Raw genomic sequence first — 18694 nt, 5'->3', positions numbered from 1 at the left:
TACTAATATCAGACAACATAGGCTTTAAATTTAAGAAGCTTATAAGAAAAAAAGAAGGATATTATATATTGATAAAAGTTTCAATACAGCAAGAACATATAACAGTTATAAACAATTACACACCTAATGACAGACCATCAAAGTATGTGAAACAAAAATTAACATTAAAGGGAAAAACACACAATTCTAAAATAATTGTGTAGACTCCAATATTCCATTCTCAATGGATAGAACAACCAGAAATAGAAAATAAGAGATTTTCTTAGAAAATCTCTTAAGATTTTCTAGGAAATAAGAAAATAGAGAACTTAACAGAATAAACCAACTAGGTCTAACAGACATATGCAGAACACCCCACCCAACATGAACACATTCTTCTCAAGGGCACATGGGACATTTTCCAGGATACACCATTTGTTCGGTCACAACCTAAGTCTCAATGGATTTAAAAAGACAGATAATAGCTTGTCTGATCACAATGGGAGAAAGTTAGAAATCAATTACAGAAAGAAACTGGAAAGTTCACAATTGTGGAAATTAAATAACACATTTTCAACAACCAATAGATCAAAGAATAAATCACAAGAGAATTTAGAAAATTAATAGAAATAAATGAAAACGAAAGATAACATACCACAACTAATGTGACACAGTGAAAGAAGTGCTAAGGTGGAAATTTATAGCTCTGAATGCTTATATTAAAAAACAAGAAAGATCTTAAATGAGTAAATGTATCCAGGTAACAGAAAAAGAAGAACAAAACCCAAAGCTACCATAAGAAAGGGGAAATAATAAAGATTAGAGCAGACATAAACAAAGTTGAGAATAACAAAACAACGAGAAAAACCGTGAAATTCAAAGTTGGTTCTTCAAAAAGATCAACAAAATTGACAAACCTTTAGCTAGGTGGACTAAGAAAAGAAGACTCAAATCACTAAAATCAGAAGTGAAAGTGGGGACATTAATACCAATTCTAAAGAAATAAAAGGGATTATAAGAGTACTATGAACGATTGTATGCCATCAAATTGTATAACCTAGGTGAAATGGAAAAATTCCTAGAAACACAAAAGCTATCAGACTAAATCCAAAGAGACAGAAAATCCGAATAAAATAACCTATAACTAGTAAGGAGATAGAATCAGTAATCAAGAATCTCTCAATGAAGAAAAATCCCCGGACATAATGGCTTCACTGGTGAATTCTACCAAACATTAAAGAAGAACTAACTTCAGGTTTTCTCTAACTTTTCCAAAAAATTAAAGAAGGAGGGAACAATTTCATAATTCATTCTATGAAGGCAGCATTATTCTGTACCAAAGCCAGAAAACACATTACAAAAAAGCTGCAAACCAATATCCCTTATGAACATTGATGCAAAAAATCCTCAACAAAATACAAAATAGCAAATAGAATTCAGCAGCATATTTAAAGGATCATACACCATGATCAAATGGGATTTTTTTTTTTTCTGGAATGCAAGGATGGTTCACCATAAGAAAATCAATCAATGTAATATACCACATCAACAGAATAAAGAACAATAGCCACACGATCATCTCAATTGATGCAGTAAAAGCATTTGACAAAATTCAAAACCCTTTCATTATAAAAATATTCAACAAACTAGGAATAGAAGGAAACAACCTCAATATAATAAAAGCCATATATGAAAAACCCACAGCAAACATCATACTCCGTAGTAAAAGACTGAAAACTTTTTCTCTAAGATCAGGAACAAGGTAAGAACACCAATTTCACCACTTCTATTCAACACATTAGTGTAAGTTCTAGCCAGAGCAATTAGGCAAGAAAAAGAAATGAAAGGCACCCAGATTAAAAAGGAAGAAATAAAATTATCTCTGCAGACAAAACCCTAAAGACACACAAAAATTGTTAGAACTAATAAGCAAATTCAGCAAGGTAGCAGAGTTCAAAGTCAACAAACAAAAATCAGTTGTATTTCTATGCACCAATAAAGAACAATTCTAAGAGGAAATTAAGAAGACAATTCCCTTACATTAGCATCAAATAGAATAAAATACTTAGGTATAAACATAATCAAGGAGGTGAAAGAATTGTACACTGAACACTATAAAACATTGATGAGAAATTAAAGAAGAGATAAATAAATGGAAAGACATCCATGTTCATGGATCAGAAGACTTAATATTATTAGAATGTCAATACTCTCCAAAGCAATCTACAGAGTCAGTTCAATCCCTACCAAAATCCCAAGGATGATTTTTGCAAAAATACAAAAACTCATCTTAAAATTCATGTGGAATCAAAGGTACTTTAAATAGCTAAAAAAAATCTTGAAAAAGAAGAACAAAGCTGGAGGTCTTACACTTCATGGTTTCCAAACTTACTATAAAGCTACAGTAATTAAAACAGTGTATACTGGCATAGGAGAGATGTATAAACCAATGGAATAGAACGGAGATCCTTGAGAGCACCTGGGTGACTCAGTCGTTAAGCGTCTGCCTTCGGCTCAGGTCATGATCCCAGGGTCCTGGGATCGAGCCCCGCATCGGGCTCCCTGCTCAGCGGGAGGCCTGCTTCTCCCTCTCCCACTCCCCCTACTTGTGTTCCTGCTCTCTCTCTCTCTCTCTGTCAAATAAATAAATAAAATCTTAAAAAAAAAAAATTAAAAAAAGAACAGAGATCCTTGAAGTAAAAGTTTGCCTGCATGGACAAATGACTTTTGACAAGGGGGCCAAGAATAAGCAATGGGGAAAAGACAGTCCTTTCAACAAAAAGTGAAGACTGAATATCCACATGTGAAGAAATGAACTTGGACCCTTACCTAACACCATAAATAAAAAGTAATTCAAAGTGGATCAAAGATCTAAACTTAGACCTAAAACTATAAAGCTCTTACACAAAAACATCAGACAAATCTTCATGTCATTGGATTTGGCATGATTTCTTAGATATGACACCAAAATTACAGGCAACAAAATTAAAAATAGAAAAATTGGACCTCATGAATATTAAAAAGAATTGTGCATTGAAAAAAAATATCAGCAGAGTAAAAAGATAACCCATGGAATGAGAGAAAATATTTACAAGTCATGTATCTGATAACATAGTAACATTCAGAATATAGAGTGAACTAAAACTCAGCAACAAAAAACCAAACAACCCAATTTAAAGTGTGGGCAAAGAACTTGAGTAGACATTCTCCAAAGAAGATATACAAATGGCCAATAAGCACATGAAAAGATGCTCCACATCATTAATCATTAGGGAAATGCAAATAAAAAGTACAATGAGATAACACTTCACGCTCATTAGGATGGCGATCTTAAAAAAAAATTAAGCAGAACATAAGAACTGTTGGCAAGGTTGTTGAAATTGGGGCCTTGAGCACTGTTGATGGGAATATAAAATGGTACAGTTTGTGTGGAAAACAGTATGGTGGCTCCTCAAAAAATGAAAAATAGTATTACCGCAAGATCCAACCATTCTACTTCTGGGTATATATCCAAAAGAATTGAAAGCAGGGTCTTGAAGAGATCTTGGTACACCCATGTTTACAGCAGCATTCTTCACAACTGCTAAAATGTGGATGCAACCCAAGTGTCCATTGATGGACGGTTGGTTGAGCAAAATGTGTATGTATATATAATGGAATATTATTCAGGGTTAAACAGGAAGGAAATTCTGACACATGTTACAACATAGATGAAACTTGAGGACATTCTGCTAAGTGAAATAAGCCAGTCACAAAAAGAAATACTGTATGATTCTACTTCTATGAAGTACTAAAAGTAGTCACAATTACACAGGCAGAAAGTAAAATGTTGACTGCCAGGGGTTTGCGCAGGGGGTGCTGGGGGATTATTGTTTAATGGGGACAGAGCTTCAGTTTTGTAAGATGAAGTGTTCTGAAGGTGGACTGGGTGATGGTTGTACAGCAATGTGAATGTATTTGGTACTACCAAACTGTATGGTTAACACTGGGAAATTTTATGTATTGTATATTTTACCACAATAAAAAATTTGGAAAAAATGGAGAAATAAAGACTTTTTCAGACAGACAAAAATTGAGGGAACTTGTTGCCAGGAGACCTGCCTTGCAAGAAATGTTAAGAGAAGTTCCTCAGAGAGAAGGAAAATGATGTAGGTCAGAAGCTCAGACCTACCTACAGAAAGGAAGAACCTTAGAGAAGGAATAAGCGAAGGCAAACAAAAACAAAAAAACCCCTCAAACAGAATAATGTTCTCCTTCTTTCCCTCTCTCCCTTTCCTACAAATACAGCTAAAGATGAGTTGTAATTGTTTCTGATGATTTGAAAGCATTCTCATAAAAATGAAATTACTTTATATACATTATAGGTATATATATTCCTAGAGTATTGTTTATATGATAATTTTTATTTAATTCTGGTGAAATAAAGAGGTTAATTTTAATCTAGAAAACTAAAATTATTTTTGCCCCTTTTCTATGTAGTATTGTTAGAAACAATTATGAGCTCTTAATTTGACAATGATATTTAAAGTCAGGAGAACTGATATGCAGTTATATTCATAGAAGGTTTTAGATTGTCCTCTTTGCGTCAAGGAAACATTTTCTTCTGTGCTTTGAAGTTCTGCAAAACTGTTTCTCAACTTCATCTAAGCTGAAAGATAGTTCATGATTCTCCTTTCTTTTTTGGTACTGTCGATTTCCTCCTCGAATTTAGACGGGGCTAGCGATGTTAGTGCTGGCCTTTTTAACAACTACAAAAATTGCATTACATTACAAAAGAACAGAAGATACCAGATCCGGCTGCTCTTTCTTCTTTCTGCTATAGCACTGCACTCAAGAATGTGTAAAACGAATTGCACATGTCCTTTCGTGTTCTCCAGCACCGTCCCTGTGCAGACAGCTGGTTAGAGCATGTGGCTGCCCTTCTCTGTCATTTATGCTGTCTCTGAAGATGGGAAGAAATGTCACCTTGGTCGCAGCCCGTAAACCTCCAGCCCAATGTCACATCACCAAAACAATAAGAGATGGCAGAAACCTATTAGTGCAGTATAAGAAGACGTGGCCTCCAAATGCACAACTATAGATTGATAGCTGTAAGAAAGGGTAATGAAAAAATATAACACCATGAAATGTTAATAGCCTCAGTGTCAATAATTCTGAGTCAAGGCCATCAGAATAGGTAATATCTTTTCTCTTAAAAATCTGCTTTATATCCTATAAAGATTTCAATAGTTTTCCTTTAAAATGCCTGTGTGTCCCCAGAGCCTAAATCTGGTATAAAAAAATGTCTCTGAACTGATAGTTTTCTGTGAAATGATATTTTAACATTACAGGAGTTACCAGTTCTCCCTTTCTCTCATTGTCTTTAAACCCTAACCAAGTCTTATTAAATAATCTGCTCTAAAACTTCTATAGTTGCAAATTTCTTGAAAATGGGGCAGGGAGGAAAGGACCCCACAAACTTTCTTAAAGAAGGAAATCTGAATTGAAGTTCAGAGTTTGGTCCACTGGCGACCTCAGTGAACACAAGGCATGTTCTCTGTTGGCACATGTTCAGGCTTTTTTGGTATTACTTCCCACGCGTTACTTCACAGCTGGAATTTCTTTGAATGTAAGGGGTTGAATCAGCCACAAAACTGTAGCTTAAAATTCTTAATGAAATTTCCCAAATTTAATAGGAAAAGGTCAAACCCAGAATTACTTCCACTGGCAAAATATTTTTGTTAGGAAGGATTTTTAATTATAAAAGTAACACATGCTAGTTGCAAAAATTTCAAACCAAAAAGATGTATAGAAACAAAAGGAATAAAGCTCCAATTCTACATCAGTCCCCAGGCTACCATTTTGGAGTGATTCTTTCCACTGTGTGTGAGCAAGCATGAGATGCTCTGACCACACCCACTGTTTTCTCTTTTGAATTCACAATATGTCATGGACATCTTGCATGTCATTTTTAGCAGACTTTTTGAAATATTATTTAATGGTGCAGATGCTACTTTTTATGTAATACATGCTCCTGGTTAAAAAAAAATGTAAACAGTACAAAAAGCTGTATTTCACCCCTACATTCCCAGGCTGCTAGTTCCCTGCCCAGAGCAGCCACGCTATTTGAGTTTTTCTTCTTGGTGGATCCAACCAAAGACACTCTGCTACGGCTGTGTAGACGCTAACTTAAGTTCCCCCTGTCCCTCTGCAAGTTACACGAGGACTGTCTCCCCCTTCAGTCAGACACATCCAGTGCTTCAGTATCAGGAAGGATTGTCCTGAGAGGAATACGAGAGCCCATGCTTTATGGTGGACTTAAAATCTAGGTTTCTGAAACCCGTAGGGTTGTCATGCAAGCAAATTTTTTTGCTAATAATGGTTGGGCTCTTTAAAAAAAAATAAAATTGAGTAATAACATACAGATAGTGAGGCACACAAATCTTAAATTTATAGCTTGATTAATTTTTATTTATTTTATTTTTTTAAATTAATTTTTAAATTAATTCCCATGTAACCCCCTCTGTAGTTAAGAAACATTCCCAGACTTCTGGAAAGGAGTCGGGCTTTTGAGAAAGAAATAGAGGTTTTGAGTACCAAAAAGTCTAAGAACCCCAAGAGATTAAAGCATAGAATTTATACCTTAAAATGTCCTTAAAAATGAAATCAAGGAGGGAGACGAACCCTCTTAAGGGGCTGTTAATCATAGGAAACAAACTGAGGGTTGCTGGAGGGGAGGTGGGCAGGGGAATGGGGTAACTGGGTGATGGACATTGGGGAGGGTATGTGATGTAATGAGCACTGGGTGTTATATAAGACTGATGAATGACTGAATTGTACCTCTGAAACTAATACCTTATATGTTAATTAATTGAATTTAAATTTTTTTAAAAAGGAAAAAGATGTCTTCAAAAAGAGATGACATGTTCTAGGAGAAAAATATTTGTCTCTCAGAAGACAACCTGCACCCTGCTTCCCATTAAAGCCAAGAATGGGGTGTTATGGACTGAATTGTGTCCCCCAAAATTCACATGTTGAAGCCCTAACCTCCAATGTGACTGTTTTTGGAGACAGGGCCTTTAAGGAGGTAATTAAGGTTAGATGAGGTCAATAGAACGGAGCCCTAATCCAACAGGGCTGGTGCCTTTACAAGAGGAGGGAGAGAGTGGAGGGGGGTGGGGGTGATGGGGTAGCTGGGTGACAGACATTGGGGAGTGTATGTGCTATGGTGAGCGCTGTGAATTGTGTAAGACTGATGAATCACAAACCGGTACCCCTGAAACAAATAATACATTGTATGTTAATAAAAAATAAATTAAAAAAAAAAAAAAAGAGGGAGAGACTCCAGAGCGCTTGCTCTGTCTCTGTGGTCACCAAGGGAAGGCCATGTGAGGACAGAGAGAGAAGGTGGAAGTCTGCAAGCCAGGAATACAGCTCTAAGCCAGAAAGTGAATTCGCAGGCACACCTTGATCATGGTGCCTCCAGAATTGCGAGAAAATGTCTGTTGTTCAAGCCACTGTCTGGTGTTTTGTAATACTGTGGGCAAGAAACAACAGAAACCCCAGAGAGATGCTGGGGAGTTTGAGAGCAGAACCTGGGCCCTCTTCAGGGTACAGCCTGGGGAGGCCGCCAGCTTCCCAGATGTTCTGGTACCACAGGACACAGCAGCAGTGCAGATATAACAGGTACGAGACAGCCCTCTGAGCCTCCCACCCTGTGCCCAAGCTTCCTGAGAGGCTGAGAGAGGGCTGCAGGGGCCTCCGGGCTGGGGCTCCAGCCAGTGCACCCCAGTCTACATAAACTGGAGGCTGTACAGGACCATTGAGTCCTGCAGAAGATGCACCTGGGCCACGATCCCACCCTTCCCCACCCTCTGCGTGAAGATGCAAGTGAGGACTCAGATGGAATGGAATCTTAAAGCTTCTGCAGACAGAAGGAGGGGCAGAATCTTGATTTCACATCTTTACCTGCCTCGACTGACCACATTTACCTGGAAAAGACCTTGATTTTCTGCTTATTAAGCAGATTGAATACTCAAGGCAAAGATTAAGTTCAATTATAGGAAAATATTAACAATTTTCTATACCTAAGCTGTGATCTGTGAAATGTGTACTAACAACAAAACCACTTATGTGGATGTGGTTTATACATGTACTTGCTCACGTGTGGCGTGTGTGTGCGTGTGTGTGCGTGTGCACACCTACACATATCCCCACCTACCTATCTTCAATTTTCCTAGTTTACAAGTCATTTAGATCTGGGTTCTGGGACGCCCAGGATAGGGGGTTAGTTAACCAATAGGGGTTGGTTAGTAGACCTTTAAAAGCCGAAGTACTTCTTTCCCTGCAGATTGGATGACCAGTAGGGCAAGGACTATTTAACAGGAGAGTCACTAAGACAAACTGCACTGCACACCAGAATATTGTTCCTTCCTCCTGGAATCAGATTAGTTTTAACTGAAGGCAGCATGACTTGCAGATTCATAACGCCAGTGTTAGCAGTTTGGGGAAGAGCTTGACCAGTTATAGATACAATTGCTTACAGTAAATACCATTGCAAGGAAGGATTCAGAATTAGTTCTTTCCATTCTCTCTAAGTGGGCTAGTTCAACAGTGTCGCTGATCTGGTTCCGGAAATCCTTTGTGATATCTAATCCTAGTATACGAATATTAGCAATGTGGTGGCTTTGGAACATGTCCAATTCTGCTAGGCTGAACTACATTTCCCAGAACTCAACTCCTTGTACATTTCCAGTTAAGGTGGCCATAAGATTTGGAGGGTAGGCATGAAGCAGTAGGCATTATATGGCTTGTACACACTGTCACCTACCAGTGGGCTCACCTGGGAGTGTAGAAAAGCAGTGGGCTGCACTGTTCCACCTTCCCTGAGCCAAGGCCTGGTCACACATGGATGTCAGCTTTGTGACGGATGGTGCCAGTTTCTCCTGCTGGACACTGTACCTTTAGAGGCTGTCAGAACTGTCACAGCTTTCAGTCCACCCTCATGGGTCCAGCTCATGCCTGTGGGTCCCAACTTGTCCTTGCTTTCCCATTTTACAGCCCTTTATAACCACTGTCCATCCCGTTCAGTTCAGGTTCTAGCTGCAGATGCTAAGACAACAGCCTTACAGAGCTTCCTTAACTGGCTCCCACACTTGCATGAGGCCAATCCTTTAACAAATAGTTTCATTTATACCTACATATACCCATACCTCCAAGTGGTTCTGCTTCTCTGATTGATCCCTGACTGATAGCAGAATTTGGTACTGGACGTGGAATGGTCCCAGGGAATGGAATCTTAAAGCTGCATTCTCTCAAGTGATTCTGGGCTTTCTGAAATTTGTTGTCTGTTCTGATTAAAGATATTAATGACTCTATTTCCAGTGGTAACAGGGACACTGACAGTCTGTGGCATGCTCTGGCAAAACCGTTTACTCAGATTATCATCTGTAGATACCTGTAATCAGATACCTAGGGAAGGCAAGGCTCTGGGTGACCAAGTACTTGTGGCCACAGATGACTTCAGTAAAAATAAAGACTATAATGAAGCTAGTTGCTTGTTTCTAAGTGTGGAGAACTTGGAAGAAAGAGAATGATAATCTCAAGGTTTTAAATTCCCTAGCTCAAAGTCCACATAAGGAATCTGAACATTTCTATGGCTGCCCAAAACAAAACCCTGATCTTCTGTATACACAGGGAGGGCTAAGATTTCTGAAAAGCACACCCCAAGTCTAACCTGAATGTGGCTGAATTACAACGCAGATTGAATTGCCTCCCAGGGTCTGTTGTGTTAACATTAGGGCACTGACTAGAGAGAAATGGGATGCAGACAACTGGAAGGGTGCCATATGGGCAGGTTCTAAAAGCACGCCAAGAACAACATTTCCTAGAATCTTCCTCCCAGTGTAGCACCCATTTGGAGGTTGCCAAGGAAAAGAATATCCACAGAGTTTTGAGTGTGGATGTGAATATCCCAAACAAGCAAATTAAGAATTATTTGGATACTTTTGTAACCTAGAAAAAATTCAGTGGGAATAATTTGATTCATAGAACTTATGAACAATGATGTCTGGGTCCTACAAGAATCAATTCATAAAAGATACTGGCACATCTTGATAATAATATGCATCAGGGGCACCTGGATGGCTCCGTCGTTAAGCGTCTGCCTTCGGCTCAGGTCATGATCCCGGGGTCCTGGGATCGAGCCCCGCATAGGGCTCCCTGCTTGGCCGGGAGTCTCCTTCTCCCTCTCCCACTCCCCCTGCTTGTGTTCCCTCTCTTGCTGTGTCTCTCTCTGTCAAATAAATAAATAAAATCTTTTAAAAAAATAATATGCATCAGTTGCATTATTATGTTTACCATACATCTGTTTACTACCCTCCACCAAAATCCTGGCTAGAGTAGTGATATCCTTTAAATTTTTATTAGAGAAATTACAGGTCATAGAAAACTCCATGCAAAAACATGAATTCTCACATGAGGAAATGGTGCTACGTTCATTCTTCCAATTTTGCATTCTGTAATTATTGCTTGAGCGCCACAGAAGTGAAATATAAAGACACTTTCTACATGGACCCAGAAATGTACTGAGTGATTTTCCCCCAAACCAAACACATTTATACCAGGCATTCAGCTTCCTGTTTGGCTATCAGCCCTTTTCTAGGGCAATGGATTTACTTGGTAAAGATTTATTTATCTTAGAAAGAGAGAGCGCACACAAGCTGGAGAGGCAGGGAGAGGGAGAGAGAATCTCAAGCTGAGTGTGGAGCCAGACACAGGACTCCATCTCACCACCCTGAGATCACAACCTGAGGCGGAAGAAACCAAGACTTGGATGCTTAACGGATGGCACCACACAGGTGCCCTGGCAATGGATTTATTTTTAATGCCTATGCTAGGTTGTGTATGGGTGGCTGAACTCTATTTACACAAAGCAGCAAATAGGCCCAGCTGAAATACTTAGATGCCTTGCAGCTAAGTGCATGCATATGGCCAAATTCTAGCAAATGAGATGAGAGTGGACGCGGCAATGCCAACTTCAGGGAAACCTGCTTTAATGCGAGCTGACTGAGCCAGGAGGGCCACTGCTGTCCTGGAATGTGAATGTGACAACTGGAGCTCCAGCAGCTATCTTAGACCTTTAGATAATATTGAGAAGACCCATATATGGTAGAGTAGAAAAACAGATAGCACATGAATCATGAATCCTTGAGTTGTCCAACCAGTCCTGCACTACGTTTCTGAATTTCTATCCTGTGTAGGCTGTTCTTTGTTCCAATCTGTTAGTAGTAGCCACAGTATTTCTTAACTGATATACTTTGTGACCCTGAGGTATTTCCATGTTCCAGGTGAACTAACTGCATTGGGGCTGTTATATATAATGGGATAGTCCAAACCCATTCTACTGTCACTTCCACAAGTGGCCACTGATTTCCTGGGGCGAGAAGGTTATGAGAACTTGGTTTCCCCTCGGGGAGCGGCGGACATCTCCATCTGGAGGCTCATTATTCCGAACAGCAGTACATCTAAACCTGATTCCCCTTCTCTTCACCTGGTAGCAGGGGTGTGCGCTTTCCCCCACGTCTCATTTTACTTCGTGCTGTCATGACTCTTTCAGCCCACTGAGTCGTGCCTAGACAAGCACTGTAAGCTGCTTCCAAGGATCGAAATGGCAGCATGGCTTGGCCGGGAGCTCCAGGAAGATGGTCTCCCAAGGCTCAGGGAGCCTCCCTGGTCACAAGGCCTCTCCTTACATCTGCTCCTCCCTCCTAAGCTCTAAGAGGTGGTGTGGCCCCTCTATTTCCACTTCTTCCAGTGCTTCGGTTTGGTCTCTTTAAAAGGTACTCATTTTTCCTGATTATGCTAACTTTACACATTCTTAGTAATGAACACCAGTTTTCTTCTCCAAGAAATCCAATTGATTTCCTCTTTGCTCAACAATGTCCATAACATTCTTCCACATCTGTAATAGTCTTCTGGTGTGTATGTCCACACATAATATATCTTGTAAAATTTCTATCTCCCTGTAGAAGGAAGTCCATCCCTACATTTCAAAGTTAGGTGACAGCTTAACTGTAGAGTTCACTTAATTTGAATAGGTCAATATACATTTTTGGTAGAAAGTAGCAGAACTTCCTGACCACATTACAACAATCTTTTCTTAAGAGCAGGGTAGGCTCTCTTCATCAGATTAAATGCCCTGGACTCAAGCAAAGTTTCCATAAGAATGCAAACTATGCATCTCGCCTTCCAAACCCCAACACTTCTAGTGTGTTACCAACCTTCTGTAGTTCAGCTGTGTATGTTATGGATAAGCAATCTCAAAATTAGTGGCTTAACACTACCATTCATTTCTCACTCTCATTACACGTCCCCCAAAGGCTATCAAGAAACCCCATTTGATCTTACCACTTTTAGGGACTTAGGCCAGCAGACTCCACCATCTTTTAACTAACTCAGAACACTTGGCCTCAGTTGCCTGGGCAGGGGAAGTGCCAGGAGAATTGTGCGTGGGTTTTCCCCACCTCACTTCTTTTCACGTTTCACTGTCAGAACTAGTCATGTGCTCCATGCAGCTGCTGGGGTGGGGCCGGGAAATGGGAAACACAGAAGAGTAAACAGAGTATTTGGTAAGGAGTAAAGGTTCCTGCCCTAAGTTCTACACAGAACTGGACTGAAATCAGATTTAACACTTAAATTGAATCATACACTCATTTGAAGTAAGAATTTTTAGTTTTCTTAGACACCATTATCTTCCAAGCATATTAGTTTTTTTTTTTTTTTAAGATTTTTATTTATTTATTTATTCATGACAGAGAGAGAGAGAGAGGCAGAGGGAGAAGCAGGCTCCCAAGGAGCAGGGAGCCTGATGCGGGACTCGATCCCAGGACCCTGAGATCATGACCTGAGCTGAAGGCAGACGCTTAACCATCTGAGCCACCCAGGCGCCCCCAAGCATATTAGTTTTTATTCCTTGCTTTAGTATCAATTTCTTCTATTAAATTGTTTTTTCCTCACTCATTTACTGTGCACAATTTACAGAGCTCTAGCACAGATCTTAACAGCAAGACTAATTCACACAGGCCAATGTAATTTTAGAGGAATTCTGATTTCTTTCCCCTCCTTGCAATTTGCTTCTGTACCCATGGCACATTTTAACCCCAAAGACATGAAAAGTTACAGCATTTCTCAGTTCCATTCTCCCCTCCACACCTAAAGTGGTAGTTTGTTGTTATTGTTTTATTTAAGATTATTTGACACAGAGAGAGTGCGCGAGTGAGCACAAGCAGGGGTGAGGGACAGAGGAAGGAGGAGAAGCAGGCTCCCTGCTTAGCAGGGGGCCCGACTCGGGGCTCTATCCCAGGACCCTGGGATTATGACCTGAGCTGAGGCAGATGCTTAACAAACTGAGCCACCCAGGTGCCCCCTATAATGGTAGCTATCCAACTTCTGCTTGGAATGCCGCTGCTGGGAGCCAGAGAGGGTATCCCTGGGACCTCTCTTATCCCACTGGTCAACTTTTGGAGGGGAGCCTTAGTATTCCTACAGCTGGGAATTGTGCATTGGGCTACCTTGCTGTTCTCTCGACTTCCTTAAACTGTTCACTGGCCCAGGCAATCTGAAGTACTGGAACAGCAGGTGAATTTTGCTGTTTGGTTCCCTCAACCACCCAGATGTCTCATGCCACATGCCATCTGGTCTCCACCTGGGAAGAGTCAGCTCACTCCTTGGGTTTCCCAATACTCTATTCAAAGTACAATCGTGGTGGGGGGGCTTTCATATCAATTTCATTTTGACAGTAGCTGCAGCATTTCAGGTGAGGTAGAACTGTTGGGAACAGATCCATCTAAAGACCCACCAGGTTACATTAAATCCCTGATTCAATTAAGACAAACTTTTATCAAAAGTAAGGTGATCACACAGGGCAGTGGCAAATACAGCTTATTTTATTTTATTTTTTTTTTAAGATTTTTATTTATTTGAGAGAGAGAATGAGAAAGAGAGAGTACGAGAGGGGGGAGGGTCAGAGGGAGAAACAGACTCCCTGCTGAGCAGGGAGCCCGATGTGGGACTCGATCCCGGGACTCCAGGACCATGACCTGAGCCGAAGGCAGTCGTCTAACCAACTGAGCCACCCAGGTGTCCCAAATACAGCTTATTTTAGAGGAGCTTCCCTTAGACCCCAGAAACCTCAGGAGTATGGGCCCGTGAGTCTCAAAGACCAGAGGATAGGGTCTCACCAGGTCAGAAAACTTTGATTCTTGCCTTGCCACTGCCCTTTCCAAACTGGAACAAAAGAACAGATGGTAGCAATCTATGCACTTTCCTTTAACCTAATGCCTTCAAACACTGGCCTCTCCCTTTCTTGAGCCAAACTTCTTGTAAGGCCCTATCCTTATCCAAGGAGAGCAGCAGAGTGCCCCAGTATCCCTGAATAATAACTCTGCTTCTGATTTCCCAAGTCTGGAAAGCCCATTTCTCCATATTTAAGTAGGCACCTCTGTTTATCACAGCATTTTATCGCTAGTTTTAATTGCATATCTGCTTATTTACATGGTGACTGTTTAGCTCTCCCACAAGACTGTAGTAGTCTACAACCATGTTCTCCCCCCCAGTCACTGAATATGCAAGACCTCGTATAGTGCTCAGCACATTGTGTTCAATAAATATTCATTCAACAAATTAATGAGCAAGGAATATTCCACTAATTCCAAATGGTTTGACATAGCTGCCCTTTAGGGTGCCCATTAAGGACAGGCAGTCACACCCAAAGCATAAGCAACAAAAGCAAAAATAAACAAGTGGGACTACATCAAACTAAAGAGCTTCTGCACAGCAAAACCATCAACAAAGTGAAAAGACAATCTACAAAGTGGGAAAAAAATATTTGCAAACCATATCTGATAAAGGGTTAACATCCAAAATATATCAAGAACTCATACAACTCAATAGCAAAATAATCCAAATAATTCAATTAAAAAGTGGGCAAAGTACCCGAACATTTTTTCCAAAGAAGACACACAAATGGCCAACATGAAAAGATGTTCAACAACACCAATCATTAAGGAAATACAAATTAAAACCACCACGGTATCACCTCATACTTGTTAGAATGGCCATCGTCAAAAAGACAGGAGGATGGATGTGGAGAAAGGGAACACTTGTGCACTGTTTGTGGGAATGTAAATTGGTACAGTGACTAAGGAAAACAGTATGAAGGTTCCTCAGAAAATTAAGAATAGAACTACTTGTCATCCAGCAATTCCATTTCTAGGAATATATCCAAAAATAAAAACACTAACTCAAAAAGGTATCTGCATTCCCATGTTCATAGCAACATTATTTACAATAGGCAAAACATGGAAACAACCTAAGTGCTCATCAATGGATGAATGGATAAGGAAGATGTGGTATGTGTGGAATATTATTCAATCAAAAAAAATAAAAGGGGGCACCTGGGTGGCTCAGATGGTTAAGCGTCTGCCTTCGGCTCAGGTCATCATCCCAGGGTCCTGGGATCGAGTCCCGCATCGGGCTCTCTGCTCCTTGGGAGCCTGCTTCTCCCTCTGCCTCTCTCTCTCTGTCTCTCATGAATAAATAAATAAAATCTTAAAAAAAAAAAAAAAATAAATAAATAAAAGGAAATCCTACCATTTGTGGCATGGGTAGACCTTGAAGGCTCTATGCTAAGTGAAAGAAGAGAAACACAAATACTGTATAATCTCACTTAATATGTGTGATCCACTCATATGTGTAAACAAAACCATGAACTCACAGAAAAAGAGATCAGATTTGTGGTTACTAGAGGTGGATGGTTGGGGGGGTGGGTGGTGAGGGAGAATTGGAAAAAGGTACAAGCTTCCAGTTATAAGTACCAGGGATGTAATGTACATGACTATAGCTAACACTGCCATGTGATACACATGAAAGTTAAGAGTAGATCCTGAGTTCTCATCACAAGAATTCTCTTCTGTTTATTGTATCTATATGAGAAGGTGCATATTAACTAAACCTACTATGGTAATCATTTCACAATATATGCATATCACACCATCATGCTATACACCTTAAACTCATACAGTGACAATGTCAATTATTTTTCAGTAAAACTAGGAAAAAAACAAAAAAGCAAAAAAAAGGACAGTCAGGTAACAGCCAAAAGATGAAATGGTTGCACACAGCATGCTGGGGGTTCGGGATTTAAAACGAAGGCAAGTTTTTCTAAGGTGCCATTAGCTAATTTTAAGGAGGGTGACACTCAGATCTTTATTTTAAATCACTTGGGAGGCTGTGCAGAGTGGATTGGTACAAACAGGTGTTATCACAGGGGGCAGGAGAGTCTACTGCTGTGCTCCCCGTCTGTAATGAAAGTTTGAAGTAGGATTAACAGAACTTTGTGACCAACTGGATGTGGAGCCCAAGTAGAGGGATTTAGAATAAATCTCAGGTTTCTGATGGGTGCCACCGAATTGATAAGACAGGAGGAATGGGGAGTTCGGGATGAGGGAAATTAACACTCAATTTTGGGGTTTAAGAAATTTATGCCATTACAATTTACGGAATTGGATATATGATTTATAACTCAGAGCTAACACCGGGGCAGGAGTGGAGGAAGTTGCATATGATCAGCACAGAGGAATCAGATAAAGAGTTGGGAAAAGATGAGATCATTCAAGGTAAATATGTTAAAGCCCAAAGACAGAGTCCTTGGGAGCTCCAATATTCAAGTCAGAGAGAAGAGAAACCATCAGAGTGAAAAGACAACCTACTAAATGGGAGTAAATATTTACAAACCATGTACCCAATAAAAGGTTAGTCTCCAAAATATATATAAGGAACTCCTACAATTCAATGGCAGAAAAACTCATAAACCAGTTGAAAGGCAAAGAACAGTTATCCAAAGACAACAGGTTTATCAAAAGATGCTCTAATCATGGAAATGCACCCATGCGTGGTGGTATTATCAAAAACAAGTGTTGAAGATGTCGAGAAACTGGAGCCCTTGTGCTGTTGGTGAAAATGCAAAATGGTGCAGCTGCTATGGAGTATGGAGGTTCCTTCAAAAATTAAAATACAACTACCACATGATCCAGCAACCCCACTCCTGGATATTTATCCCAAAGAATTAAAAGTCAGGATTTTGAAGAGATACTGGCACTCCCATGTTCACTGCAGCACTATTCATGATAGTCAAGATGTGGAAACAACTGAATCCACTGACAGATGAATAAAGAAAATGTGGCAACACAGGTGGACAACACAGGTTTTAACTATGTGGACCCACTTATTTGCAGATTTTTTTTCAGTAATATATTAGACATTTTTTGGAGATTTGCAACAATTTGAAAAAATGCACAGATGAACCATGTTGCCTAGATGTATCACATGTTAATGTTTCCAATACTGTATTATGAATATGACTGTAATACTGTATGCCGCAAAAATTTTATAACAATTCATTCATTAAGGTAATGCTAGACTATCATATTGATTACGCTAGGCCACTGTGAAGCAATTGTATTGATTACATTAGGTTACCATAAAGTAATCATATTGCTGCTTGTTATCAATGCATGAATCATTATTCCTACAAAGAAATCTGGATTTTTCACTTTACCTTTCCATTTTTGATGTCTAGTGTTAGGAATATGTATCACATCTACAGTCTTTTATATCATATAAGACAATACTGATACAGGTCCTGACAGATAATTCATCTTATAAACAGAGAACATAAAATTATGGTATCGACATAGTACAGTACTATAACTGTATTTTCTTTTCCTTATGATTTTCTGAGTAACATTTTTTTTCTTTAGCCAACTTTATTGTAAGAATACGGTATAGAATACATGTAACATACAAAATAGGTGTCAACTGTTTATGTTACTGGTAAGCCTTCAGTCAACAACAGGCTTTTACTAGTTAGGTTTTGGAGAAGTCAAAAGTTACACACAAACTTTTGACTGTGTGGGGGTTGGTGTTCCAAACCCCTGTGTTGTTCAAGAGTCAACTGTATACATACAATGGAATACTACTCAGCCTTTAAAAAGGAAATTCTGTAATATGCAGAAACATGGATAAACCTTGAGGCATTATGCTAGGTAAAACAAGTCACAGAAAGCCAAATACTGGGTGTTTCCACTTACATAAAGTGTCTAAAATAGTCTAATTCATAGAATCAGAGTGGAATGGTGGTTGCCAATGGCTGGGGGTGGGGGCAGGAGGAAAAGGGAATCATATTCAACAAGCATAAAATTTCAGTTAAGCAAGATGAAAAAACTCTAGAGACCTGCTATACAACACTGTAACTAACGTATTATACACTTAAAATTTTGTTAAGAGGAGAGATCTCATGTTAAGTGTTCTTACAATCAATCAAGGGTCAGGCAGAAAAACTGAGGCAAAACAAGCAAAGAAAGGTCTTACTGAGTTTATGGAGAAAGCTTCAAAGAAGGAATTCTTAATGTTGCTGTCAAGAAGTCATGTACAGTAAAAACTGAAGAGTAAACTCTATCTGGCTACAGTACAAGCTAAGGTGACTGTCCTGGGTCATTTCTGGAGTGACACAAAAGAATGAGGCACTGGTCGGTAAAGGGTGGATGGGAAATGGGAAATAGAAGTAGTTAGTTGAGTGTAGATGACCTTCAATAACTTTGACACAAAAAGAGGATTATCTTGCTGTACTACTTTGTGGTATAATGAACTTTTCATGCATTCTTTATGAAAGATTTAC

The sequence above is a fragment of the Mirounga angustirostris genome, unplaced genomic scaffold (genome assembly GCF_029215605.1).
Source record: "Mirounga angustirostris isolate CCGP_5_RB_7025 unplaced genomic scaffold, mMirAng1.0.hap1 SCAF_14, whole genome shotgun sequence".
NCBI classification, from domain to species: Eukaryota; Metazoa; Chordata; class Mammalia; order Carnivora; family Phocidae; genus Mirounga; species Mirounga angustirostris.
Note: the sequence above shows the minus strand (reverse complement) of the source record.